The sequence below is a fragment of the Coregonus clupeaformis genome, chromosome 34 (genome assembly GCF_020615455.1).
Source record: "Coregonus clupeaformis isolate EN_2021a chromosome 34, ASM2061545v1, whole genome shotgun sequence".
NCBI classification, from domain to species: Eukaryota; Metazoa; Chordata; class Actinopteri; order Salmoniformes; family Salmonidae; genus Coregonus; species Coregonus clupeaformis.
Window position 1 is genome coordinate 22,674,888 of NC_059225.1, and position 27,073 is coordinate 22,701,960.

General features: G+C 45.7%; 1 protein-coding gene across 1 annotated transcript in view; it reads left to right on the plus strand.

The window, feature by feature from the left end:
• LOC121549976 (zinc finger protein 438) overlaps positions 1 to 27,073 on the plus strand; it is a 95,387-nt gene that overhangs the window by 63,355 nt on the left and 4,959 nt on the right. The window contains exon 3 of the mRNA XM_041862013.1: positions 17,791 to 17,884. The gene's annotated coding sequence lies outside the window, so the exon portion shown is untranslated. The remainder of the gene's footprint in view (positions 1 to 17,790; positions 17,885 to 27,073) is intronic.

Here is a 27,073-nt window from a genome sequence, read left to right on the forward strand (position 1 = left end):
ACTCAGTACATTTATTAGCTAGCCAGCTAACTAGTGATTAGCATTAGCGGCTAACAGGTCTTGCTAAGAAAAGACAAACTAGCTGTTTGCAGATGTAAGAAACACAAACTAATAGTGTAATTGTAGAACGCTTGTGGATTTATATTAAGAAGCAAAGTGGAAACCGCATTGTAGTCATCAACATTGTTGCATGTGCTGCTGCATTGACCATGCAGACTTAACGCAAGTGTCTCATGGTCGAGCAACAACACATGCGCTCCTTGAGTGACAGGGGGCAGGACTAGGTCTGTGTGGAAAGCAGCATGGAGCAAGAGAGCGGAGAGAGATGACTCCAGTAGCGGTGTAAACTATAAAAATTGACATTACACACAGCGTATCACATTTAACAAACCAAACATTCAAATACCGTGATAGAAGGTAAGTAAAAACCCAAACCGGTCCGTGCATCAATACCGGTGTATAGTAAAATACGGTATACAGCCCAGCCCTAGTTTGAGATAGACCTGCACAGAATATTGTTATATCATAGGAAATTGACAGGTTAAACGCTTCTCCATGCATCACAAAGATCTGTCGAGGTAAAGGGGGAGAAACTCCCAAAAGCCTGCCATTTCCTCTCCTCGCTCCTTATCATGTCCTGTTTACACAGACAGCCAGAGCAAAAGAGCGCCAAACGAACGTATCCACATCTCATCTCCTGTGTGTGATCCTCCTCTCCTCATCCCAGGAGAGTCAAATCCCTCAGCCATCATTGATCTCGTTATAAAAATAGATAATCTAACTCAGCGATCACATCTTTTACCATCTATCTCCCTTTTCCTCAATTTTCTCTTTTCATCAACTCTGTACTGTAATGGCTGACAGGACTGGATGAGTTGATCCTCAATGGCCTTCTCCTGTCCTGGCCATGACAGGTTGGGGGTCATGGAGGAAAGGACACAAGGAAAGGAAGCTAGCTGAGGAAAGGACACAAGAAAAGGAAGATAGCTGTCTCGATTGAGACACTGCCACTGTTTTCCCTCTGCTTTATGCCTCTTCTTTCGAAGCCCATTAAAACTAGCTAGTGAGGGTAAGGTTGTGTCTGTCTGTCTGTGTGTGTGGTTAATTTAACAGCATCACTGAAGGTAACTACAGTAATTACCCAGGGTTCCCTTTGATCCTGCCAGACAATGTTTCCCAGGTTCTAATGCCCATCAAAGAATTAGTGCAGTAACCTTTTCTAACTCTGCTGAGACAAAAGAGAGACAGACAGGCTTTCACCTTTCTCTCTCTATAACTCAGGAATGAGCACTGTGTTTTTGGTTCAGCGCTAACTAACCAGACCTGGGTTCAAGTGGTATTAGATTAATTTTCAAATACTTTTCAGCATTTGATTGGAGTGCCTAGACGTGTGGGTTTGCAGTTTCTGGACTATTCCATTGGTTCCATTGCGCCAGGCAAGCTCAAACAAATACAGTTAGTCCTTGAAATATTTAAAATACGTTTTGAATCCAGTGTGTGCTTAGTCCCCTCCTGTACTCCCTGTTCACCCATGACTGTATGGCCATGCACGACTCCAACACCATCATCAAGTTTGTTGATGACACGACGGTGGTAGGCCTGATCACCGACGACGACGAGACAGCCTACAGTGAGGAGGTCAGAGACCTGGCTGTGTGGTGCCAGCAAAATAACCTCTCCCTTAACGTGAGCAAGACAAAGGAGCTGATCGTGGACTACGTCGACGGGGCTATAGTGGAGAAGGTCAAGAACTTCAAGTTCCTTGGTGCCCACATCACTAAGGACTTAAAATGGTCCTCAAACCAGCACAGTCATGAAGAAGGCATAATAGCGCCTCAGGAGGTTGAAAACAATTTGCATTGGCCCCTCAGATCTTCAAAAAGGTTTTACAGCTGCACCATTTAAGAGCATCTTGACTGGCTGCATCACCGATTGGTATGGCAACTGCACCGCCTTCAGTCACAAGGCGCTACAGAGGGTGGTGCGGACGGCCCAGTACATTACTGGGGCCGAGTTCCCCACCATCCAGGACCTCTATACCAGGCGGTGTCAGAGGAAGGCCCGGAAAATTGTCAAAGACCCCAGCCATCCAAGCCATAGACTGTTCACTCTGCTACCGCACGGCTAGTGGCACCGGAGCGCCAAGTCTGGGACCAAAAGGCACCTGAACAGCTTCTACCCCCAAGCCATAAGACTGCTGAACAGTTAATCAAATGGCTACCCATACTATTGCATTTACCCTTTTTTGCACTGACTCTACTCACACATACACACACACAAAACACACACACACATGCATATTGATGCCACACACACACACACACACACACACACACACACACTTTCACACCACATACGTTGCTGCTACTCTGTTTATTATCTATCCTGATTGCCTAGTCGCTTTGTGAGTTTTAGTGTATGTAATTTGAGCTAAGCTTTTATCTGTAAACAGGTGCTCAAACATAGCCGGAGTCAGACTCCAGCCACCCAAGTCAGAGACTCTTTTCTCTGCAACCAACAGAACCATGAACAGCTTTTACCCCCAAGCCATAAGACTGCTAAATAGTTTGTCCGGGTAGCAATTGGTTAACTATTTAACTATCTGCATTGACCCCTGTTTGCACTAACTCTTTTGACTCAACACATACGCTGCTGTCACTGTTTATATCTATCTACTTTATCCCTACTTAGATGTACATACAGTGCCTTTGGAAAGTATTCAGACCCCTGGACTTTTTCCACATTGTGTTACTTTACAGCCTTATTCTAATTTTATTTTATTTTTTATTCTCATCAATCTACACACAATACCCCATAATGACAAAGCAGAAAAAATAAAATAAATACCTTATTTACATAAGTATTCAGACCCTTTGCTATGAGACTCGAAATTGAGCTCAGGTACATCCTGTTTCCATTGATCATCCTTGAGATGTTTCTACAACTTGATTGGAGTCCACCTGTGGTAAATTAAATTGATTGGACATTATTTGGAAAGGCACACACCTGTCTATATAAGGTCCCACAGTTGACAGTGCATGTCAGAGCAAAAACCAAGCTATGAGGTCGAAGGAATTGTCCATAGAGCTCCAAGACAGGATTGGGTCAAGGCACAGATCTGGGGAAGGGTACCAAAACATTTCTGCAGCATTGAAGGTCCCCAAGAACACAGTGGCCTCCATCATTCTTCGTGCTTTGTTGACTTTGTTGACTATGAACTTGCTTGTTTACCCAACTGTGGGACAGACTATGTTTGTTCCCACACTCGGGACTCTGACTCTCTATTGGTTACACAGACTCTTGGCCTCCCATCCTATTCTAACCACCTCTCGCCGGCTTTGTATTCATGTTACCTGATAAAATTGCTGTACAATATCTTGTTGCCATCTGATGCACATTCAAATGTCATAAAAAATAAACATTGCAGAGCTCTCCCTGTCCTCTGCCGTGCCCTGATTGTATTACTGCTGATGATATCTGGAAATGTGCATGTACACCCTGGCCCATCTACTGTTGCTAGCCCCAATTCTGACTTGTGCTCTGATATGTTTCACTGATTTCTGCTCTTGTAAAAGCATGGGTTTAATTGATCAATTGAAAGTGTGGGTTCACAGCTCCAATCCAGATGTGTTGGTCATTACTGAGACGTGGTTAAGAGAGTGTTTTGAACGCTGATGATAACCTTTCTGGTTATAACCTTTTTCGGCAAGACAGATCTTCCAAAGTGGGTGGAGTGGCAATCTTTACCAAGGAACACCTTCAGTGCTCAGTTGTCTGTCTCCAAACAATTTGATTTGCTGGTTTTAAGCATTGAACTTTCAAATAGCTCTTTGTTGACTGTTGCTGGGTATTATCGTCCACCATCAGCACCGGCCTGTACCCTACCTGCCCTAAGCTCTCTCCAGGCCCATTACACTAAGTCTGAATTTGTCCTGCTAGGTGACCTAAACTGGGACATGCTTAAACCACCTGACCAAGTCCTAAAGCAATAGGACTCCCTAAATATTTCTCTGATTATTACCAATCCCACAAGGTATGACTCCAAACAGCCAGAAAAGGCTACTCTCCTTGATGTTATCCTCACAAATAATCCTGATAGGTATCAGTCTGGTGTTTTCTGTAGTGACCTTTAGTGATCACTGTTTTACAGCCTGTGTTCCTAATGGGACCTGTCCTGATTTGTCATAGACGCTTGCTAAAAAACTTTAATGAGCAAGCCTTCCTTCATGTCCTGGCCTCTGTAAATTGGTATAGAATCAGCTTGATCCCTTCTGTCAAAGACACTTGGATCTTCTTTTTTTTTATATTTTCAGTGGTATTGTTAACAAACACGCCCCCATAAAGAAAACGAGAATTAAAAACAGGTTCAGCCCCTGGTTCGACCGTGATCTGGCAGAGTTACTCCACCTCAAGAATTCCATTTGGCGAAAGGCTCGGCACATGCATACTCAGGCTGACTGGCTCTCGTTCAGGCAAATGAGAAATAAGTGCACTCAGGCTATCCGGAAGGCCAAAGTTAGTTACTTTAAGGAGAAATTCTCTCTCTGTGGGTCTAACCCCAAGAAGTTCTGGAAAACGGTTAAAGACCTGGAGAATAAACCCTCCTCCTCACAGCTGCCCATGTCCCTTAATGTTGATGATGTGGTTGTTACTGACAAGGAGCACATGGCTGAGCTCTTTAATCACCACTTCATTAAGTCAGGATTCCTATTTGACTCAGCCATGCCTCATTACCCATCCAACATTTCCTCATCTCCCAGCCCTTCTAATGCGACTAGCCCCGATGCTCCTCCCTCTTGTTCCCCTGCCCCGCTACAAAGTTTCTCCCTGCAGGCAGTCACTGAGTCTGAGGTGCTAAAGGAGCTCCTTAAACTTGACCCCATCTGGGTCAGATGGTTTAGATCCTTTCTTCTTTAAGGTTGCAGCCCCTATCATCGCTAAGCCTATCTGACCTTTTTAACCTGTCTCTCCTCTCTGGGGAGGTTCCCATTGCTTGGAAGGCAGCCACGGTGCATCCTTTATTTAAAGGGGGAGATCAAGCTGATCCTAACTGTTATAGGCCAATTTCTGTTTTGCAATGTTTATCAAAAGTGTTGGAAAAACTTGTCAATAATCAACTGACTGGCTTTCTTGATGTCTATAGTATTCTCTCTGGTATGCAGTCTGGTTTCTGCTCAGGTTATGGATGTGTCACTGCACCCTTAAAGGTCCTAAATGATGTCACCATTGCCCTTGATTCTAAGCAATGTTTTGCTGCTATTTTTTATTGACTTGGCCAAAGCTTTTGATACGGTAGAGCATTCCATTATTGTGGGTCAGCTAAGGAGTATTGGTGTCTCTGAGGGGTCTTTGGCCTGGTTTGCTAACTACCTCTCTCAAAGAGGGCAGTGTATAAAGTCAGAACATCTGCTGTCTCAGCTACTGCCTATTATACTCAGCTGGCCCCTCCCTGGATTTTGTGTTAAATGCTCTACAAAAAAGCTTTCTTAGTGTCCATCAAGCTTTCTCTGCCCATAACCTTGTTCTGAACACCTCCAAAACAAAGGTAATGTGGTTTGGTAAGAAGAATGCCCCTCTCCCCACCGGTGTGATTACTACCTCTGAGGGTTTAGAGCTTGAGGAAGTCACCTCATACAAGTACTTGGGAGTATGGCTAGACGGTACACTGTCCTTCTCTCAGCACATATCCAAGCTGCAGGCTAAGGTTAAATCTAGACTTGGTTTCCTCTATCATAATCGCTCCTCTTTCACCCCAGCTGCCAAACTAACCCTGATTCAGATGACCATCCTACCCATGCTAGATTACGGAGACGTAATTTATTGATCGGCAGGTAAGGGTGCTCTCGAGCGGCTAGATGTTCTTTACCATTCGGCCATCAGATTTGCCACCAATGCTCCTTATAGGACACATCACTGCACTCTACACTCCTCTGAAAACTGGTCATCTCTGTATTCCCGTCGCAAGACCCACTGGTTGATGCTTATTTATAAAACTCTCTTAGGCCTCAATCCCCCCTATCTGAGATACAGTGAGGGAAAAAAGTATTTGATCCCCTGCTGATTTTGTACGTTTGCCCACTGACAAAGAAATGATCAGTCTATAATTTTAATGGTAGGTTTATTTGAACAGTGAGAGACAGAATAACAACAACAAAAAAATCCAGAAAAACGCATGTCAAAAATGTTATAAATTGATTTGCATTTTAATGAGGGAAATAAGTATTTGACCCCTCTGCAAAACATGACTTAGTACTTGGTGGCAAAACCCTTGTTGGCAATCACAGAGGTCAGATGTTTCTTGTAGTTGGCCACCAGGTTTGCACACATCTCAGGAGGGATTTTGTCCCACTCCTCTTTGCAGATCTTCTCCTAGTCATTAATGTTTTGAGGCTGACGTTTGGCAACTCGAACCTTCAGCTCCCTCCATAGATTTTCTATGGGATTAAGGTCTGGAGACTGGCTAGGCCACTCCAGGACCTTAATGTGCTTCTTCTTGAGCCACTCCTTTGTTGCCTTGGCCGTGTGTTCTGGGTCATTGTCATGCTGGAATACCCATCCACGACCCATTTTCAATGCCCTGGCTGAGGGAAGGAGGTTCTCACCCAAGATTTGACGGTACATGGCCCCGTCCATCGTCCCTTTGATGCGGTGAAGTTGTCCTGTCCCCTTAGCAGAAAAACACCCCCAAAGCATAATGTTTCCACCTCCATGTTTGACGGTGGGGATGGTGTTCTTGGGGTCATAGGCAGCATTCCTCCTCCTCCAAACACGGCGAGTTGAGTTGATGCCAAAGAGCTCCATTTTGGTCTCATCTGACCACAACACTTTCACCCAGTTCTCCTCTGAATCATTCAGATGTTCATTGGCAAACTTCAGACGGGCCTGTATATGTGCTTTGTTGTACAGGGGGACCTTGCGGGCGCTGCAGGATTTCAGTCCTTCACGGCGTAGTGTGTTACCAATTGTTTTCTTGGTGACTATGGTCCCAGCTGCCTTGAGATCATTGACAAGATTCTCCCGTGTAGTTTTGGGCTGATTCCTCACCGTTCTCATGATCATTGCAACTCCACGAGGTGAGATCTTGCATGGAGCCCCAGGCCGAGGGAGATTGACAGTTCTTTTGTGTTTCTTCCATTTGCGAATAATCGCACCAACTGTTGTCACCTTCTCACCAAGCTGCTTGGCGATGGTCTTGTAGCCCATTCCAGCCTTGTGTAGGTCTACAATCTTGTCCCTGACATCCTTGGAGAGCTCTTTGGTCTTGGCCATGGTGGAGAGTTTGGAATCTGATTTGGATCTGGATTTTTTTGTTTGTTATTCTGTCTCTCACTATTCAAATAAATCTTCCATTAAAATGATAGACTGATCATTTCTTTGTCAGTGGGCAAACGTACAAAATCAGCAGGGGATCAAATACTTTTTTCCCTCACTGTACCTACTGCAGCCCTCATCCTCCACATACAACACCCGTTCTGCCAGTCACATTCTTTTAAAGATCCCCAAAGCACACACATCCCTGGGTCGCTCCTTTTTTCAGTTAGCTGCAGCTAGCGACTGGAAAGAGCTGTAAAAAACACTCAAACTGGACAGTTATCTCCATCTCTTCATTCAAAGACTCAATCATGGACACTCTTACTGACAGTTGTGGCTGCTTCGCGTGATGTATTGTTGTCTCTACCTTCTTGCCTTTGTGCTGTTGTCTGTGCCCAATAATGTTTGTAACATGTTTTGTGCTGCTACCATGTTGTGCTTCTGCCATGTTGTGTTGCTACCATGTTGTCATGTGGTGTTGCTACCATGCTCTGTTGTCATGTGTTGCTGCCATGCTATGTTGTTGTCTTAGGGCTCTCTTTATGTGGTGTTGTGGTGTCTCTCTTGTCGTGATGTGTGTTTTGTCCTATAATTTTATTTTTAATCCCAGCCCCCGTCCCTGCAGGGGGCCTTTTGCCTTTTAGGCCATCATTGTAAATAAGAATTCGTTCTCAACTGACTTGCCTAGTTAAATAAAGGTTAAATCAAATACAAAATTAAATAAAATCTTAAATGGAAGATGTTTGGAACCACCAAGACTCTTCCTAGAGCTGGCCGCCCGGCCAAACTGAGCAATCGGGGGAGAAGGGCCTTGGTCAGGGAGGTGACCAAGAACCCGATGGTCATTCTGACAGAGCTCCAGAGTTCCTCTGTGGAGATGGGAGAACCTTCCAGAAGGACAACCATCTCTGCAGCACTCCACCAATCAGGCCTTTATGGTAGAGTGGCCAGACGGAAGCCACTCCTCAATAAAAGGCACATGACAGCCCGCTTGGAGTTTGCCAAAAGGCACCTAAAGGACTCTCGGACCATGAGAAACAAGATTCTCTGGTCTGATGAAACCAAGATTGAACTCTTTGGCCTGAAAAAAAACGATTTAATCAATTTTAGAATAAGGCTGTAACGTAACAAAATGTGGAAAAAGTCAAGGGGTCTGAATACTTTCCAAATGCACTGTATCTCCCTCAGTTTCCTCATACTTCTGCACATCGACTCGGTACCGGCACCCTGTGTATATAGCCAAGTTATCGTTACTCATTGTGTATTTATTCCTCGTGTTATTATTTTTATATTTGTTCAAAATAAAATCTCTCTGCGTTGTTTGGAAGGGCCCGTAAGTAAGCATTTCACTGTTAGTCCACACCTGTTGTTTACGAGCCAAGTTACAAATATGTTTGATTTGATTTGAGCCACAATACCCATTTTAATACTAGCATCAGGCTCTACATAATAAGTACTAATACTCCAGGCTACTTACAGTGGGGAGAACAAGTATTTGATACACTGCCGATTTTGCAGGTTTTCCTACTTACAAAGCATGTAGAGGTCTGTAATTTTTGTCATAGGTACACTTCAACTGTGAGAGACGGAATCTAAAATCCAGAAAATCACATTGTATGATTTTTAAGTAATTAATTTGCATTTTATTGCATGACATAAGTATTTGATCACCTACCAACCAGTAAGAATTCCGGCTCTCACAGACCTGTTAGTTTTTCTTTAAGAAGCCCTCCTGTTCTCCACTCATTACCTGTATTAACTGCACCTGTTTGAACTCGTTACCTGTATAAAAGACACCTGTCCAAACACTCAATCAAACAGACTCCAACCTCTCCACAATGGCCAAGACCAGAGAGCTGTGTAAGGACATCAGGGATAAAATTGTAGACCTGCACAAGGCTGGGATGGGCTACAGGACAATAGGCAAGCAGCTTGGTGAGAAGGCAACAACTGTTGGCGCAATTATTAGAAAATGGAAGAAGTTCAAGATGACGGTCAATCACCCTCAGTCTGGGGCTCCATGCAAGATCTCACCTCGTGGGGCATCAATGATCATGAGGAAGGTGAGGGATCAGCCCAGAACTACACGGCAGGACCATGGTCAATGACCTGAAGAGAGCTGGGACCACAGTCTCAAAGAAAACCATTAGTAACACACTACGCCGTCATGGATTAAAATCCTGCAGCGCACGCAAGGTCCCCCTGCTCAAGCCAGCGCATGTCCAGGCCCGTCTGAAGTTTGCCAATGACCATCTGGATGATCCAGAGGAGGAATGGGAGAAGGTCATGTGGTCTGATGAGACAAAAATATAGCTTTTTGGTCTAAACTCCACTCGCCGTGTTTGGAGGAAGAAGAAGGATGAGTACAACCCCAAGAACACCATCCCAACCGTGAAGCATGGAGATGGAAACATCATTCTTTGGGGATGCTTTTCTGCAAAGGGGACAGGACGACTGCACCGTATTGAGGGGAGGATGGATGGGGCCATGTATCGCAAGATCTTGGCCAACAACCTCCTTCCCTCAGTAAGAGCATTGAAGATGTGTCGTGGCTGGGTCTTCCAGCATGACAACGACCCGAAACACACAGCCAGGGCAACTAAGGAGTGGCTCCGTAAGAAGCATCTCAAGGTCCTGGAGTGGCCTAGCCAGTCTCCAGACCTGAACCCAATAGAACATCTTTGGAGGGAGCTGAAAGTTCGTATTGCCCAGCGGCAGCCCCGAAACCTGAAGGTTCTGGAGAAGGTCTGTATGGAGGAGTGGGCCAAAATCCCTGCTGCAGTGTGTGCAAACCTGGTCAAGACCTACAGGAAACGTATGATCTCTGTAATTGCAAACAAAGGTTTCTGTACCAAATATTAAGTTCTGCTTTTCTGATGTATCAAATACATATGTCATGCAATAAAATGCAAATTAATTACTTAAAAATCATACAATGTGATTTTCTGGATTTTTGTTTTAGATTCCGTCTCTCACAGTTGAAGTGTACCTATGATAAAAATTACAGACCTCTACATGCTTTGTAAGTAGGAAAACCTGCAACATCGGCAGTGTATCAAATACTTGTTCTCCCCACTGTATATGTAAATGAGGAGAGTGTTGCCTTGCCTTGAGGTGACCTGCTTTTAGAAACATCATATCACCTCTTAGAGGAGGAGAACCTGTGGGATGATCTACATATTCCTTTGATCTCCATCAACCAGGTCTCAGGGAGAATCATCATCATCATCATCATTAAAGAAAAGAGGATGGTGAGACAGACTGGATGCCTCTTACGCTAGCCCTTCTGCTACCTGGTGCTGCTAGCACTACCACTCCCCCACCGCAAGATCGCCCTTCTCTGAAGCATGAAGCTGCCCTTCACTTCAAACAGCTCCTCGAGGTGCGGTCAAAGCCGCTCTGTCCTTCACCACCCAGTCCACTGATAGAGGTGTATTGCCCTTGGATGGAGGGATGTTTCCTCCTCTTCCTCTCCTTCCTCCTCTCTGTTTATCGGTCTCTCCGTTCGTCACGTCCCTGAACTGGCTCTAATTAGCATCACACAGACAGAGCTGTGTTTATACATACACACACAGACAGACAGAGAATTTCCCCACCTCTCTGACTGCGCCCCACGTTCTACCGTTTCATCTGCTCTGTGTACACATTACATAGTGTCTAAAATTAGAAAGCCACAAGATCCCTTCCTTCCCTGCGGAGCCCCATTAAACAAGTTCTCCCATAGCACTGTGATTTGCTGTGTTGTGTGGTCATTAAGGTGGGACTAGAGAAACAGGTGTTTTCTTAGGCCCTATTCCCACTACGAGATATGAAAGAGAGTCTGAGGAGCGGGGTGGCGAAAAATAATTCTACTTTTCAATTCACATTACAGTACATCCTTGCCTTTCCTTTTGTAGTGGCTGGCAATGTGCCATTCTTAGTGTGCAGCTCAAATTGACCCTAAATATCACAGTAGCCACTAGCCAGTAAGCACAAACTATTCAACAATGACAAACTTTTCTTCTAAAACATATTACACGATTGAATAATGCAACAATTCACAAGCATATACTGTATGTGCAGACAAACAGTTTATTGTCTCGTCTGTAGGCTACACTCATTACATTTGAGCTTCAAGACAAAGCACAGAGTTGCTATAACAGCATGTCTTCAACGTTAGCCTATCAAAAATGAACGATTAACCCTCTCATACAAATATAAAAGTACAGTAAGCCTACCTTACAACATTACAATGGCATTGAGGAGTACACCACATCAGTCACTGGCTTCATCAATAAGTGCATCGATGACATCGTCCCCACAGTGACCGTGCGTACCCCAACCAGAAGCCATTGATTACAGGCAACATCTGCACTGAGCTAAAGGGTAGAGCTGCCACTTTCAAGGAGCGGGACTCTAACCCGGACGCTTATAAAAAATCCCGCTATGCCCTCAGACGAACCATCAAACAGGCAAAGCGTCAATACAGGACTAAGATTGAATCGTACCACACCGGCTCCGACGCTCATCGGATGTGGCAGGGCTTGCAAACTATTACAGACTACAAAGGGAAGCACAGCCACGAGCTGCCCAGTGACACGAGCCTACCAGACGAGCTAAATCACTTCTATGCTCGCTTTGAGACAAGCAACACTGAGGCATGCATGAGAGCATCAGCTGTTCTGGACAACTGTGTGATCACGCTCTCTGTAGCCGATGTGAGTAAAACCTTTAAACAGGTCAACATTCACAAGGCCGCAGGGCCAGATGAATTACTAGGACGTGTACTCCAAGCATGCGCTGACCAACATGCAAGTGTCTTCACTGACATTTTCAACCTGTCCCTGACTGAGTCTGTAATACCAACATGTTTCAAGCAGACCACCATAGTCCCTGTGCCCAAGAACACTAAGGTAACCTGCCTAAATGACTACAGACCTGTAACACTCACGTCTGTAGCCATGAAGTGCTTTGAAAGGCTGGTCATGGCTCACATCAACACCATTATCCCAGAAACCGTAGACCCACTGCAATTTGCATACTGCCCCAACAGATCCACAGATGATGCAATCTCTATTGCACTCCACACTGCTCTTTCCCACCTGGACAAAAGGAACATCTACGTGAGATTGCATTTCATTGACTACAGCTCAGCGTTCAACGCCATAGTGCCCTCAAAGCTCATCACTAAGCTAAGGACCCTGGGACTAAACACTTCCCTCTGCAACTGGATCCTGGACTTCCTGATGGGCCGCCCCCAGGTGGTAAGGGTAGGTAACAACACATCTGCCACGCTGAACCCCCCCCAAAAAAAAATGCCTCATGATTTGTCAACATGCACAATTAGTCTGTGCTTCAGTCTGATAACCACAGCTGCAGGTAGCCAAGAGAAGCCTATGCGCTCTGATCCCATCTGGGCCAGGGGAAAGGTAACATCTGCATCCTTCAATATCTGTAGCCGACAGTATTTTTACAAAAAGTGTAAGTGTGAATAGGCTCTTGGTGGCCCTCTCAAGGTTGGTATTACTTTCCCCCACTGGGAGGCTTAATTAAAATAGTTTGTGAGCCAGCGCTGGCGGAGAGGGTGTGTGTGTGTGTGAGAGAGATTGTGTTTGTTTGTTAAGGAATGTGTTTGTGTGCCTTTGGGAGGGAGAGAGACAGAGGGAGGGAGAGAAAGAAAGAAAGGGAAAGCCACTTTGTAAGGAGAGCAACGCATCACTTGTTACTTCCTTCCTGTGCTTTCTCATCTTTCTATACTAGTTAGGCTTACATCTATATATTTTCTCTGACAGCACAACCCCCCCCATCCCCCCTCTCTTCCTTCTTACCACACTTTAGTTATGTTTGACCTATTCTGCATCTGCGTCCCAAATGGCACCCTATTCCCTCGTACACTACTTTTGACCAGAGCCCTACAGTGAAATGAAAGGGCAGGTAAAGGTTTAGTGTGGAACACAGTAAGATGACCAGCACACACTTCCTGCTCCGTGACCCTCTGGGGATGTTAGTCTCATCCAAAAGGCTGTGTCCCAAATGGCACCCTATTTCCTTTATAGTGCCCTATACATCCAGAGAGCTGAGACAGGAACACTACACTGTTACAAGCGCTCCTATCTGACCTCTAACCTGGAGGTGACAGTGACATCACCTAGGCCCAGTGACAGATAGGGACAAATATGTCTGTAGAGTGATCATTCTGAAGGAGCCACTGTGGACAGAGAGGTATTCATTTCCTGTGTTGAAGAGAGAGGAGAGGAGAAAGGCAGGATGCTGTAAACCAGCCAATCACCTTTGACCTGGCGTAGCTGTTGACGAGGCTGTGAGGGTGTCATTTCCATAACACTACCAGGGTTCTGTCACGGATACACACGCACGCTCGCTTGCACACACACGGCTTCGTGTGTGTGTGTGTGTGTGTGTGTGTGTGTGTGTGTGTGTGTGTGAGCATGTGTAGCTGTGACTGAACCCTGGTAGTGTTATGGAAATTACACCCTCACAGCCTCGTCAACAGCTACGCCAGGTCAAAGGTGATTGGCTGGTTTACAGCATTCTGCCTTTCTCCTCCACTCTGTTCCACACAGGAAAGCTCTGTCCACGGTGGCTCCTTCCGACAGAATTATCACTCTGGAAGTCTACAGCCATATTTGGCCTGAGAATGTTGGAATAAATCACATACAGAGATTGGCTTAAACTGATCTGATTTTTTCACAAAGTAGCCAGAATATCCCGTCTTTACTACTGTAACAATTAAAGGTAGACTCAGCGATAGGACATAGATGAAGAACGTAAACGGCATAGTGGGTCAATTTCCGCAACAACTAAGAGCGTTGAAGCGCAAGGCTCAACTTCTCAGCTGTTTTGTTCCCCTGGCTACCATGCTGTAACAGCGTGAAGTGAACCCATGCACATGCGCAGATACTGTGTGTGGCTGTGTGAGAGCCACAGTCCTCCTTGCATCTCGTTCATCTCAATATCTGCGGTGCTTCTCGTGGCAATGTCATTTCGGTGAGTCTACATTTAAGCAAGATTTTGCTTAATTAACAAATTAGCTGAATGGAATCCTTTCTAGGTTTTTTGGGGGAAATCTGAACGATGACAAACATACTCAAACAAACACACACTTCTCTTTTTTTGCTTTGAGATGGATATTGATTGATCCACATCCCTATTTAGAGCCAAGCGGCTAGATCGTAATTGGAATGGATTTCTCTCATTGATCTGTTCAGGACAGGTGACAGCTAACGACATACGGTGGTGTGCTTCTGTTCCTGTGTGTCCACTCTGCATGGCGCTGAATACCATGGGCTACGTCCCAAATGGGACCCTATTTCATATGTAGTGCACTACCTTTGATACAAAGTAAACTCAGCAAAAAAAGAAACGTCCCTTTTTCAGGACCCTGTCTTTCAAAGATAATTAGTAAAAATCAAAATAACTTCACAGATCTTCATTGTAAAGGGTTTAAACACGGTTTCCCATGCTTGTTCAATGAACCATAAACAATTAATGAACTTGCACCTGTGGAACGGTCGTTAAGACACTAACAGCTTACAGATGGTAGGCAATTAAAGTCACAGTTATGAAAACTTAGGACACTAAAGAGGCCTTTCTACTGACTCTGAAAAACACCACAAGAAAGATGCCCAGGGTCCCTGCTCATCTGCGTGAACGTGCCTTAGGCTTGCTGCAAGGAGGCATGAGGACTGCAGATGTGGCCAGGGCAATAAATTGCAATGTCCGTACTGTGAGACGCCTAAGACAGCGCTACAGGGAGACAGGACGGACAGCTGATCATCCTCGCAGTGGCAGACCACGTGTAACAACACCTGCACAGGATCGGTACATCCGAACATCACACCTGCGGGACAGGTACAGGATGGCAACAACAACTGCCCGAGTTACACCAGGAACGCACAATCCCTCCATCAGTGCTCAGACTGTCCGCAATAGGCTGAAAGAGGCTGGACTGAGGGCTTGTAGGCCTGTTGTAAGGCAGGTCCTCACCAGACAGGACTGGCAAAAAGTGCTCTTCACTGACGAGTCGCGGTTTTGTCTCACCAGGGGTGATGGTCGGATTCGCGTTTATCGTCAAAGGAATGAGCGTTACATCGAGGCCTGTACTCTGGAGCGGGATCGATTTGGAGATGGAGGGTCTGTCATGGTCTGGGGCGGTGTGTCACAGCATCATCGGACTGATCTTGTTGTCATTGCAGGCAATCTCAACGCTGTGCGTTACAGGGAAGACACCCTCCTCCCTCATGTGGTACCCTTCCTGCAGGCTCATCCTGACATGACCCTCCAGCATGACAATGCCACCAGCCATACTGCTCGTTCTGTGCGTGATTTCCTGCAAGACCGGAATGTCAGTGTTCTGCCATGGCCAACGAAGAGCCCGGATCTCAATCCCATTGAGCACGTCTGGGACCTGTCTGATCGGAGGGTGAGGGCTAGGGCCATTCCCCCCAGAAATGTCCAGGAGCTTGCAGGTGCCTTGGTGGAAGAGTGGGGTAACATCTCACAGCAAGAACTGGCAAATCTGGTGCAGTCCATGAGGAGGAGATGCACTGCAGTACTTAATGTAGCTGGTGTCCACACCAGATACTGACAGTTACTTTTGATTTTGACCCCCCCGCTTTGTTCAGGGACACATTATTCCATTTCTGTTAGTCACATGTCTGTGGAACTTGTTCAGTTTATGTCTCAGTTGTTGAATCTTGTTATGTTCATACAAATATTTACACATGTTAAGTTTGCTGAAAATACGCAGTTGACAGTGAGAGGACATTTCTTTTTTTGCTGAGTTTCTATTGAAAGCAGGTGTTTCCACACAGGTGTGGTTCCTGAATTAATTAAGAAATTAACATCCCATCCCATGGGTAGGGTCATGTATAGAAATGCCCAGTTGCCCATTATTTTGGCTACCATGTCTAGAAGAAATCATCAAATAAGACACTTTATGTTGGTGTTTCCTTTATTTTGGCAGTTACCTGTATATGTACTGTATATAGGGAATAGGGTGCCATTTGGGACACTCGGTATGTTCTGTCCTCCCCCACTACACTACACTACACCTCTGTGTCTGTGCTGTAAGAGTTACAGCTGAAGAACCCCCTCCTTTCTTTGTCTCTTCCTCCCAATGCGGTCGCTACCTCCTTGTCCCTCTCTCCTCCCTCCCTCTATCCTCTCTGGGATAAAACAAGTAGTTCTGCAAACACTGATTTAATTTTCCCCCTGACCGCCCTGCGCTCCTCAGAGAGACCGCAGAGATCCTACTCTACACACACAGACACACCTCCACCTCTGGACGAATCCCTAGCCTCCACGGGAGAAATTAGTGCTTAGTATGCATGTAAGAAAAAGCAATCGACCACAGAGACATCTTGAGTGAACTCACGACACAAACAAATATGGAATTATCTGATTCCTTCCCACTGGTGGATACGTAGAATGCAGCTCTGTGTTTTGATACTGAAATGGCATGTGCTGTCAGATCTGTTTTACTGTAGATAATTCCCGATACCTAGTGTACACACTCATACTAAATACCGCACAGATCCTAATATAATTGAAGTTCTGGTATCACACGCACTCAGAGAGCTTTAGATGTGAGGTGTTGTAGAGGAGAGTACCGTGATTATGGAAGGGTGGCTGGGAACATGCTTGCTGGACATGGCTGGCTATGGAAGCTGGCCCCGACCACCCGCATCCTGCCCTTATCTAGCAGAGATCCAGAGCTTTCATCTGGGCTAAGACCTGCGGGAGGTTGGCCTGGCCTCCCCTGGGCCGGCTGCTGCTGTTGTGTTCCCCCCCTTCCCTGTCCCCCTGACCCTCCATTCCAGACCCCCCTCCATCCTCCACCTCCACCCGTCCTCCTCCAGCCTGTGTTTACGTCCCAACTGGCACCCTATTCCCTATATAGTGCACGACTTTTGACCAGACAATAGTAGTGTACTATATAGGGAATAAGGTGGCACTTGGGATGCAGCTCTTATCTTTCAGCTCCAGATGAGCACTCTCACCTACAGGAGGGATTACAGGTCTCTCACCAGGCCTAGCTCTTTGTGTGGCTGCTGTATGGCTCTCTCTCTGTCAGTCCTCCTGCTGTTTGAAAGTTCTGTTTGTTCTAGCTCTGCGTGAAGCACCAGGTTTTCTTGATGGATTTTTTACTACAAAAAGAAGCAGAGAATTAAGAGAAGCCTCCTCTCTCTTTATTCCACTGACTGAGACAAGACCAGCACTGCTCCATCTGGGACTGTATGTATCAAGCATATCAGAGTAGGAGTGCTGATCTAGGATCAGGTCCTTACTGTTGATGTAATCTTATTCATTGTGATCTAAATGAAAAGCTGATCCTAGATCAGCACTCCTACTCTGAGACGCTCAGTACATACTGCCCCTATTTATCGGTTGTCTTGTGGAATTGGATGAAGATAGAATTAACACAATTCAGTTCATTTCATTCTCCGTAATGTCTTGTACTGTTTGTTCATGTTTATGCAGGACATCTGCCTTGGGACAGAGCCATGACCAGTCTTGAGCCGGATAGAAGGCTGGACTCCACACTCTGACTGAAACCTCCAACCTCAAGCACAAAGTAAGTAGGGCCAAAACCATAATACGATCAAGGGCCAAAACAGTAGAGAGAGAGTGGAAATGCATGCTCCTAGACCACAACATTGTGCTTGATATGCCCGTTCTTAACTGGGTTGTCATTACAACAAATTATAGGCCTATGTTCCCACATGTCAACCAATCAGGGAGACACCAGATCAGCGGCCGGTCAGTGTATTGTTTGGGCTACTGGCTGCTCTCTCTGTCTGTCTGCGTCTCAAACGACACCCTATTCCCTATATATTGCACTACTTTTGACCAGGGCTCATTTGGGGATCATTGAGGACTCAGCCTCTGTCTATCTGGCTGCAGCACAACCATGCTTACATGACCTATTGACCGCTGGGCCTTATCCATCCACCATCCATCTGATCCATCCGGCCTCCTCAGCACATTCCATTCCACGCGGATGGATACGTCAAGTGAACCGGTCCGACTACAGCACTGCCCTGGCCCTACCGTAACACTGGCGACCTGGCTGTTAACGTAAACACCAGGCCTGACCTTTCACCTCTCTGCCTTACCTACTTATCTGGGTAACCCTGGGAAGGTCTGGCCTGGCTCGGACGTCATAGCCACGGTTTCCTGGTCTCTCTCTCTTTCTGTCTCTGTCTGTCTGTTTCTCTCTCTGTCTGTCTCTGTCTCTCTCTCTCTCTCTCTCTCTCGCTATATATATATATATATATATATATATATATATATATATATATATACACTGCTCAAAAAAATTAAGGGAACACAAAAATAACACATCCTAGATCTGAATGAATGAAATAATCTCATTTAAATACTTTTTTCTTTACATAGTTGAATGTGCTGACAACAAAATCACACAAAAATGATCAATGGAAATCAAATGTATCAACCCATGGAGGTCTGGATTTGGAGTCACCCTCAAAATTAAAGTGGAAAACCACACTACAGGCTGATCCAACTTTGATGTAATGTCCTTAAAACAAGTCAAAATGAGGCTCAGTAGTGTGTGTGGCCTCCACGTGCCTGTATGACCTCCCTACAACGCCTGGGCATGCTCCTGATGAGGTGGCAGATGGTCTCCTGAGGGATCTCCTCCCAGACCTGGACTAAAGCATCCGCCAACTCCTGGACAGTCTGTGGTGCAACGTGGCGTTGGTGGATGGAGCGAGACATGATGTCCCAGATGTGCTCAATTGGATTCAGGTCTGGGGAACGGGCGGGCCAGTCCATAGCATCAATGCCTTCCTCTTGCAGGAACTGCTGACACACTCCAGCCACATGAGGTCAAGCATTGTCTTGCATTAGGAGGAACCCAGGGCCAACCGCACCAGCATATGGTCTCACAAGGGGTCAGAGGATCTCATCTCGGTACCTAATGGCAGTCAGGCTACCTCTGGCGAGCACATGGAGGGCTGTGCGGCCCCCCAAAGAAATGCCACCCCACACCATGACTGACCCACCGCCAAACCGGTCATGCTGGAGGATGTTGCAGGCAGCAGAGCGTTCTCCACGGCGTCTCCAGACTCTGTCACGTCTGTCACATGTGCTCAGTGTGAACCTGCTTTCATTTGTGAAGAGCACAGGGCGCCAGTGGCGAATTTGCCAATCTTGGTGTTCTCTGGCAAATGCCAAACGTCCTGCACGGTGTTGGGCTGTAAGCACAACCCCCACCTGTGGACGTCGGGCCCTCATACCACCCTCATGGAGTCTGTTTCTGACCGTTTGAGCAGACACATGCACATTTGTGGCCTGCTGGAGGTCATTTTGCAGGGCTCTGGCAGTGCTCCTCCTGCTCCTCCTTGCACAAAGGCGGAGGTAGCAGTCCTGCTGCTGGGTTGTTGCCCTCCTACGGCCTCCTCCACATCTCCTGATGTACTGGCCTGTCTCCTGGTAGCGCCTCCATGCTCTGGACACTACGCTGACAGACACAGCAAACCTTCTTGCCACAGCTCGCATTGATGTGCCATCCTGGATGAGCTGCAATACCTGAGCCACTTGTGTGGGTTGTAGACTCCGTCTCATGCTACCACTAGAGTGAAAGCACCGCCAGCATTCAAAAGTGACCAAAACATCAGCCAGGAAGCATAGGAACTGAGAAGTGGTCTGTGGTCACCACCTTCAAAACCAGTCCTTTATTGGGGGTGTCTTGCTAATTGCCTATAATTTCCACCTGTTGTCTATTCCATTTGCACAACAGCATGTGAAATTTATTGTCAATCAGTGTTGCTTCCTAAGTGGACAGTTTGATTTCACAGAAGTGTGATTGACTTGGAGTTACATTGTGTTGTTTAAGTGTTCCCTTTATTTTTTTTGAGCAGTGTATATATATATATATATATATATATATATATATATATATATATATACACACAGTGAGGGAAAAAAGTATTTGATCCCCTGCTGATTTTGTACGTTTGCCCACTGACAAAGACATGATCAGTCTATAATTGTAATGGTAGGTTTATTTTAACAGTGAGATACATAATAACAACAAAAAAATCCAGAAAAACGCATGTCAAAAATTTTATAAATTGATTTGCATTTTAATGAGGGAAATAAGTATTTGACCCCTCTGCAAAACATGACTTAGTACTTGGTCGCAAAACCCTTGTTGGCAATCACAGAGGTCAGACGTTTCTTGTAGTTGCCCACCAGGTTTGCACACATCTCAGGAGGGATTTTGTTCCATTCCTCTTTGCAGTTCTTCTCCAAGTCATTAAGGTTTCGAGGCTGACATTTGGCAACTCGAACCTTCAGCTCCCTCCACAGATTTTCTATGGGATTAAGGTCTGGAGACTGGCTAGGCCACTCCAGGACCTTAATGTGCTTCTTCTTGAGCCACTCCTTTGTTGCCTTGGCCGTGTGTTTTGGGTCATTGTCATGCTGGAATACCCATACACGACCCATTTTCAATGCCCTGGCTGAGGGAAGGAGGTTCTCACCCAAGATTTGACGGTACATGGCCCCGTCCATCGTCCCTTTGATGCGGTGAAGTTGTCCTGTCCCCTTAGCAGAAAAACACCCCCAAAGCATAATGTTTCCACCTCCATGTTTGATGTTGGGGATGGTGTTATTGGGGTCATAGGCAGCATTCCTCCTCCTCCAAACACGGCGAGTTGAGTTGATGCCAAAGAGCTCGATTTTGGTCTCATCTGACCATAACACTTTCATCCAGTTCTCCTCTGAATCATTCAGATGTTCATTGGCAAACTTCAGACAGGCCTGTATATGTGCTATCTTGAGCAGGGGGACCTTGCGGGCGCTGCAGGATTTCAGTCCTTCACGGCGTAGTGTGTTACCAATTGTTTTCTTGGTGACTATGGTCCCAGCTGCCTTGAGATCATTGACAAGATCCTCCCGTGTAATTCTGGGCTGATTCCTCACCGTTCTCATGATCATTGCAACTCCACGAGGTGAGATCTTGCATGGAGCCCCAGGCCGAGGGAGATTGACAGTTATTTTGTGTTTCTTCCATTTGCGAATAATCGCACCAACTGTTGTCACCTTCTCACCAAGCTGCCTGGCGATGGTCTTGTAGCCCATTCCAGCCTTGTGTAGGTCTACAATCTTGTCCCTGATATCCTTGGAGAGCTCTTTGGTCTTGGCCATGGTGGAGAGTTTGGAATCTGATTGATTGATTGCTTCTGTGGACAGGTGTCTTTTATATAGGTAACAAGCTGAGATTAGGAGCACTCCCTTTAAGAGTGTGCTCCTAATCTCAGCTCGTTACCTGTATAAAAGACACCTGGGAGCCAGAAATCTTTCTGATTGAGAGGGGGTCAAATACTTATTTCCCTCATTAAAATGCAAATCAATTTATAACATTTTTGACATGCGTTTTTCTGTTTTTTTTTGTTGTTATTCTGTCTCTCACTGTTCAAATAAACCTACCATTAAAATTATAGACTGATCATTTCTTTGTCAGTGGGCAAATGTACAAAATCAGCAGGGGATCAAATACTTTTTTCCCTCACTGTGTGTATATATATATATATATATACTTTTACTGCCAGGGAAGCCCTGTCCGTCTGTCCTCAGCCCATCCCTGACCCCTGAACCCTGGTAGATTTTGAAGCCTTGCACCGGATTAAGTGTCTCCGTCTGTGACCTCATGTTCCCTTTGAGGCTTGGGTAGAGACGTCTACTGGGAAAGACAAGGAATATGATGCTGATGTAAAAAGCTTATTATATACAAAAGTAGTATATTGAGGTTAATTCAAACAGTATAAATAATAATAATAATAATATGCCATTTAGCAGACGCTTTTATCCAAAGCGACTTAGTCATGCGTGCATACATTTTTTTTGTGTATGGGTGGTCCCGGGGATCGAACACATTATCAGATACAAATAAATGGATTGCTGGCATATTTGTTTTATGTTAAGAGCCACTGCTCATACTCATGTCACATGACCCTAACCTGCCCTGTATTAACATTGATCTCCTCCTTGTATGTGTGCTCAGCCAATCAAAATGCTGTCTACTGCAATAATAACAGCAGAAACAACAACAATGAAGCTATCTGATATGAGTCCAGGTTGGAAGGAGCAGTCAGAAATCTGTGGGGTGGGATTCATGTTGGTAAAACCCCTCCCTCGTCTTCTCCCCTCCTGCTCTCTCGCTCCAGTTAACCCCACCAGCTTGCCTCTGGGCCGACCCCGTGTATGTCTCTGCTGCTGCTCAATGCTGTACTCATATCATTATCATCCGACGCAGGTTTGAGTTTGAGTTTGTTTGAGTTTATTTATTTTTACAGGGACAGTGCACATTAATCAACGTTTCAGTAAAAGTGCCGGTTTTAGCCAGCCGGCTAATTTTCAACCGCAGTCCCTGGGCAGGTTATTAAAAACAATTACAATATAGACAATAACAACATAGAACAAGACATAGCATACAGACATAGCAACATAGGACAAACAAGACGTAGCATACAGACCGAGCAACATAGAACAAAAAAGCAGCAAAACAAAATTCATAAAAGCAACAAAGTGTTTCCACACCTCACAAGTTACAGACAACAGACATGGAAAGCGGCAACACACAGCTAGGGACCATGTTCACAAATCTGATTGACCTTTAGCCATGTCTTCAAGCATTTTGTGAAAGTGTGATATGTGGTGCAGTTGTGTGTGTCTGATGGCAGTGTATTCCAGACATGGGAAGCTCTCACAGAAAAAGCAGATTTACTAAAGGTGCTTTTCCTTAGGGGAACTACACAGTCACCTCTCATGGCAGACCTTGTGGATCTGCTGCCATATGTTTGGGTTTTCTGTTTAACAAAAATACTGAGTGGAGGGGGGAGCCAAGCCATTTAGGATCTTGAATACAAGACATGCATCGGTGTATTGCACAAGATTTTCCCAACTCAGGAGCTCATGCTTTCTAAGGATGTGACAGTGATGATGGCTATTGGGCTTCCTATCAAGCACTTTGAGAGCCTGTTTGTAGACAGACTGAATAGGTCTTACTGTTGTACAGCAAGCTTGGGCCCAACTAGTCAAGCAGTATGTTAAGTGGGGGAGTATCATAGATTTGAAGTACAGTTTTGCTACCTCTGTAGTCAAACAATTTCGTATAAATCGGAAATTAGCTAGGTTGAATTTGGTTATTTGAATTACCTTTTTCACATGCTTTTTAAAAGAGAGGTTGGAATCAAGTATGATGCCAAGGTACTTAAAATCAGATACCCCCTGGAGCTTCTCCCCTGACACATAGACTTCTGGCTCAGTAGCATCTGTTGCCCTCTTTGTGAAGAACATGCAAACAGTTTTTTTCACATTGAGATGCAAACACGAGTCACTGAGCCATTTTGTAACCTGGACCATTACAGGTGTGCTGGGGATGCCGGCCCTACTATAACACCACCCCCTAATGCACAATACATACCCCCTTATTCACCACTACACCACCTACCATACACTGAGAGAAAGGACCATTTGTTACAGGGGTTTACTACCTATTCACTATCTTTCTCTTTGTCTCTCTCTTCCTCTGTATTTCTCTATCTATATTTTCATGTCTATCTTGCTTGCGCTCTCATTCTTTCTCATCATCATCTGAAGTGTAGCTAAAACGTGATTGACACTAGGGGCCTAAACAGTAAGGCCCATCCCCCCCAGGGCAGGTCGATATGTGGCGAAAGGGGGGCCTCAACAGTGAGGCCCCTCCCCCCAGGGCAGGTCGACATGTGGCTGAAGTGGGGAGGAGGGAGGGAGGGTTTTTGGCATCCTCATTATGCAGATAGGGACACACACTGAGAGGAGAATCCCTATACGAGAGAGAGAGGGAAACAGAAGGAGAGGGAGGGGCCTGAAGAAAGGCAGAGGAGGAGAAGAAATGAGGGAGCGGTAAATGATGGACAGAAGAGAGCGGTGGGGGGGGCTGGTATTTATTGAGGGGGTGAGGAGTAGGGTGCAAAGAATGAAATATAAGGCGGGGAGAGATGGAAAGATGCAGTTCTAGTATTTTGATTTTGAATTTGTGGTTTAAACACACACACACACACACACACACACACACACACACACACACACACACACACACACACACACACACACACTGACTGGACAACATGATGTAGCTAGCCTGAGGCTATAGTCTTCATCAACAGCACTCCAGTCCTCCTGTCTGTCTGTCCCACCAGTGTACTTCCTGTGGCAGCCCTGGGCCTTGTCTAGGAGGTCTTCTGATGGGTTTTACTAAAGCAGCGCACACAGCCTCTGGAGACTAGGGCTGTGTCTCAAATGGCATCCTATTCCTTATATAGTGCACTACTTTTGACAAGGGTCCATAGCACTGAGGGATAAAAGAACTGGAGACTGCGTCCAAGATGTCCGACCGTTGTTGTCAACGTAATCTACTCGCGTTCGCATACACCGTCTATATCCAGGTTGCATCCAGTTTACACGGCCCAACTTCACATGCGCACTAGCACTCAGGGTGCACAGGGAGCAGCGTGAGCAGCGACGACGTCATCCAAAAACATGGCAGACATTGGATGAATATAAAATGTTAATATCTTCGGCTGTGAGTGATGGAAAAAAATTGTCCTCAGCGACAATTATTTGAATAATTCAATGGATGTTTTGTGCACAATGGTGATGACTAAAGTGTCTTATTAGGAATTTTCTAATCTGACTTCTCTATGTGGCTGTCTCTGGAAATTGTCTTTCTGGGCCGGACGTCAATTCAACTGCAGTACTGAAGCAAGAACCGTGCTTCTAGACCGGAACCCTGGCCCCTTGGTCGATAAGACTCTGGTCAATTAGGGAATAGGGTGTCATTTGGGACGCACTCTAGGAGCATAGCTGCAGCTACTCCTCCTCAGTCATTTTTTGTTATTTTACCCACTTTTTCTCCCCAAATCTGTGATATCCAATTGGTAGTTACGATCTTGTGTCATCGCTGCAACTCCCCAACAGGCTCGGGGGAGGCAAAGGTCGAGTCATGCGTCCTCCGAAATATGACCGCGCTGCTTAACACCTGCTCGCTTAACCCGGAAGCCAGCCACACCAATATGTCGGAGGAAACACTGTTCAACTGACGAATGAAGTCAGCTTGCAGGCACCCGGCCCACCACAAGGAGTCGCTAGAGCGCGATGAGCCAAGGAAAGCCTCCCGGCCAAACCCTCCCCTAACCCGGACGACACTGAGCCAATTGTGCGCCGCCCTATGGGACCCCCGGTCACGGCCGGCTGTGACACAGCCTGGGATCAAACCCCAGGCTGTAGTGATGCCTCAACACTGCAATGCAGTGACTTAGACCACTGCGCCACTCGGGTGGCCTCCTCCTCAGTTGTAACGCAACAGCTGCAGTGGTGTAACACTGCTATCAATTATGATCAACTCAGAACACTGGACAGTTACAGTGTCTACTCATTTTTCTCTCATTCTCCATTCCATCTCATCATTGTCTTTGTTCTCACTCAGTCTTGCGACCCAGTCTTTCCCGTGAGAAGTCATCAGTCTGATTTAAGCAGACAGCAGGCCCACACACTGCCTGTGGTTGGTTGGTTGCTTGGCTTCGTCTCAGCAGCATAGTTTTCATAGTTCTATGAGGAGTGTTCGGGAGGGAAGGTGTGAGGCCCAATTCTCCTTTCTGTGGGGGGTAGGCTTGGTGTCAACAGACATCTTTGCTTTGTGCCAAACCGAGGGAGAGGGAATGGGGAGAGTAAAGGGGTGAGGAGGGGTGTACAGTCCATATCGTGCGCCCCTTTATACACTACCTCCCTTTATTCACTACCTCCCTTTATTCACTCCCTCCCTTTATACACTACCTCCCTTTATTCACTCCCTCCCTTTATACACTCCCTTTCTCCTCTTGGGGTTCAACTGTAAACTCAGAGTTGATGGGAGGAACCTCCTGGGTAGCCTTCCACTGCCAAAATCACTCTCACATGAACACACACACACACACACACACACAGACACCATTTATACCCCCTTCATGTCCTGGGAGCATTCTTGATATCCCACCGCTCTACTCTACTGAACGCCCGGCCAAACAGCCAAACTCACAGTTGAATTGGAATCGACTATCCACACAGAGAGGGAATACTTTCAGTTGCATGGAGTTAAGATGCTGTGTGGACAATGTATACATATTCTGCTCTCACTCAGAAATACTTCCAGGTGTTGAACGATGTGCTTTTGGCTCTTTTTTTTGTGTTTCCCTCTTTTGAAATGAATGCAACCTTTGGTTCCGCCCAAGTCCTTTGAAAGTCGATAGAGTGGTTGGGTGTAGGTTACGTGAGAGAAATGATACAGTGAAATGTAGCCTTTTATTTTTTTTTTTTTTTTTTATAGAGAGCCTGGTGGTTATTCTGAATGTGGCTGGTATCATGCACAGAACTTGGACAGAAGCCCACGATAAGACGGGTATTGGTATTGAAAGTTGTATAAAAAAAATGAAATTCAACTCCTGTCAAAATCAGCTGTTGACAATCACGTCCATTTGAAACATTCCACTGTAATCTTTCTTTTTAAGCAGGTATGTGGATATTTGTTATATTGAAGTGTTTTTTTAGGCTTGAATGTTTATTTCGTTTTTACAAGATACACTTTACACAGAGTTGAAATGGAACTACAGTACAGATGTCAAAAAGCTCAGATAAAGTTCATGTCCGTTCTTCACCTTTTACCTGGACGCCACTTAAAGCTTGTTCAACCCTTTCTTGGGATTTTTATCTTCGACAT